Source organism: Capra hircus, chromosome 16 (assembly GCF_001704415.2).
Source record: "Capra hircus breed San Clemente chromosome 16, ASM170441v1, whole genome shotgun sequence".
NCBI lineage: Eukaryota > Metazoa > Chordata > Mammalia > Artiodactyla > Bovidae > Capra > Capra hircus.
Window position 1 is genome coordinate 49,549,471 of NC_030823.1, and position 3,284 is coordinate 49,552,754.

Here is a 3,284-nt window from a genome sequence, read left to right on the forward strand (position 1 = left end):
TAGTAATTAGGTAAATATACGTTAGAAACACATTGAGGTACCATGAGACATCAGCTATTAAAAACATTTAAAACTGAAAAGATTTTTAATCACATCAAATGCTGGCAAGGATGTGGAGAAACTGGAACACTGCTTGTGGGAATGTAAAATAGTACATCTGCATTGCAAACAATTTGGCAGCAGTTCTTTAAGAAGTTAAATGTACATTTGAACATGTGATCTAATCATCCTGTGCTCAAGCATTAACTGAAGAGATATGAAAGAATATGTTCATATGAAGTTTCATTCATGGAAGTTCACAGCAGCTTTAACTGTAGTAGCTAGAAGCTGGAAACCACTCAAGTGTCCATCAAGAGGTGAATGGATAAATGAAATGGGGAACACCCATACACTGGAATACTTCTCAGTAACAGAAATGAACCAACTATTTATATGTGCAAGATTATTGGTGAATCTCAAAATGAGTATGCTGAGTAACAGAAGTCAGACTGCCGCCCACAAAATAAAGAGAGTACATACTCTATGATTCCATTTATGTAAAATTCTAGAAAATATAAACTAATCTATACAATAGGAAAATAGCTCAGTGGTCACCTGATGAGATGGGGGGGGCAGGTGGAGGGGAGCCCAAGGAGGAATTCCAAAGGGGTATAGGCAACTGTTGAGGGTGATGCATGTTACCATTGTATTTGTTTTCTGACATACAGGACCTTCCCCTACCAGGGACAGAACCTATGTCCCCTGTTGTGGAGGCAGAATCTTAACCACTGGACTGCCAGTGAAGCCTGTTGTTACTATTGGCACATGGATGTACACATATGTCAGAACTCGTCAAACTCTACCCTCTAAATGTCTAGTTATATGTCATTGAATTGTCTTATTTATCCATCTCAGGTTGTTCTATATTCTCCAGCTCTTGAGGAATTCATTATCCTGCTTGATGAATATGCAAGTTACTTTGTGGGAGCTCATCCTGCTTTCAATCTTTTATTGGTAATACTTGCTCATGGAGTGTTCTTTGTTCCATGTGACCCTGGTGATGGATATGTCCTAAGGGAACATTGGGTCCTATTTATACTGGAGCCCGGGGATTCTAATGGTCCAAGAGTAAGTCTACTTTTTATTTCAGCTTGGGGTTCCCATGCCACAAACGTATAAAATTGAAACTCAAGAGACGCTGGTAGCCTAAGCACAGAGCGCTGTCCCCCACCTGGGCACCTTCCCCCTCAGGTATCTGCTAGATGAGCAACTGGTGTCTCCAGAGGAACGATGTTTCTAAATACTCTGGGCATACGCAACACAGCCATCTTGGATGGAAAAGGAGGCCCTAGCCCTTTTCAGCTCAGAGTCTGTGAAAGCAGTGGGAAAGAGAAGCACAGAGTGCTAAAAACTGTACAGAGCCATAAGAGCAAGTTGAGGGTGCTACTGGGAGCATAGAAAGGCCAGGGGGAGAAGGCAACGACGAGGGTGAGCTTTCTTGAAGCCCGTGACATCTGTCTGCAACTCTCAGGGCCTGGCCTAAGACCTGAGGTACGAGGTTGCCTTATGCGGAGGTAAAAAAAGGTAATGGACAAGCAGTTTTCAGCTGGTAATCCCTTAAGTTCTAAAGAGGAAGCTGGGAAATGTGAGGTAGGAGAGCCCAGTATTGCATTGGGATGGTCAGACCATAATGTCTTTGAATTACATTGGGAAAGCACATGGGGGGGGTGTTGTTTTCAAAATGTAAACAGCACTATTATTTGTGGTGGGTGTAGCTGGATGGCATCACTGACTCGATGGACCTAAGTCTGAGTGAACTCCGGGAGCTGGTGATGGACAGGGAGGCCTGGCGTGCTGCGATTCATGGGGTCACAAAGAGTCGGACACAACTGAGCGACTGAACTGAACTGAAAAAGAAATACATGTTCAACATAAACTACAAAGTCAAGGGTGCTTTCTGCAAAGTACGCATAACCCTACTGCCCCCGTTCTCACTGCCTCAGTGTTCTGTCCTCCTAGACTTATGCTATAGGTACATTTAAATACATAGAGAGCAGAGGAGCCCTCATTCCTCCTGATTCGTCCCTCACACCCTTCGCCCCTCAACCAGGTCTTTCCAAGTAAATGACTCCTTGTTGCAGTCATGCACTGTCCCTCCCCCACACTATACTCAAGGGTCCTTACATACTCTAAGGGTCTGGTTCTCAGCCTAGTTTTTTCCGTGAAAACATCAGTAATAACAGGACACTGGAACATCAGTAAGGGTGGTCATTCACTGCCCTGGTTTCTGAGTTTCTCCCTCTCCAACAGGAAGACTATCTTCTACTGGTGCCCATGGTGACACTCAGTCTACAGAGATATAAAATGCGGCCCCCTCCCCACATGCTGTTTCAAGCATCCTGTTCTACCTCTGTTTGGCTCCAGTGACATTTTTTCCATCGGGATCCCCAATTCAGAGCACACAGTACCTTTTCACTGCTGCCACTCCTTCACATCCTCCTTTCTCATCACTTCTGGATCCATAGTGGAGCATCGCCATTCCCTTACCCCTCCCTTTGTCGCGCATAACATTGCAAAACATCAACTCAGTGACCACTCCAAGCGGCTGGAGGACAATAAAACCGAGTTGACTAGTTTCACCGTCATATCACGACCCCAAACCTCTGGTCCGCACTGCGTGCGTGCTCAGTCACCTCCGACTTTTGGCGATCCTATGGACTGTAGCCCTCCAGGTTCCTCTGTCCGTCGAATTTTTCCAGGCAAGAATACTGGAGTGGGTTGCCATTTTCTACTCCAAGCGACATTCCCCACTGAGGGATCGAGCCCGCTTCTCCTGCATTGGCAGGCAGATTCTTAACGACTGTGCCAGTGCCTCCAAACAAACCCAAGGATTTAAGTTAATCTGCTATCCCAACACAGGAGGTCTCCTCACACTTCCTACGTCTCATTTCTTATCGTCTTTGCAAATACTTTCACAACTTCACTTAAATGTCAAACTTTGCAGGGTTTTCAGAGCACACCCACGCGCTGGTGTTTGCGAGAGGCTAGTAAGAGGCTGGGGCAGTCATCCAAGAAGGGGCGCGGGGCTCGGCCTAGAGCGGTGGAGGCACGGCGGCAGGCGTGAAAACAACCGGGGCCGACTTGACGCTAAAGAGGGAAGCCGGCGGAGACCAGCAACCTTCAACGTACGTCCCAGTTGCCGCGGCGCCTCGTACGTCACTCCCAGCGACTGCGAGGGCGCGCGTGACGTCACTTTTGTCGGCGCGACGCGTCGCGCGTCAGTCCCAGCGACAACGGCTTGCGAC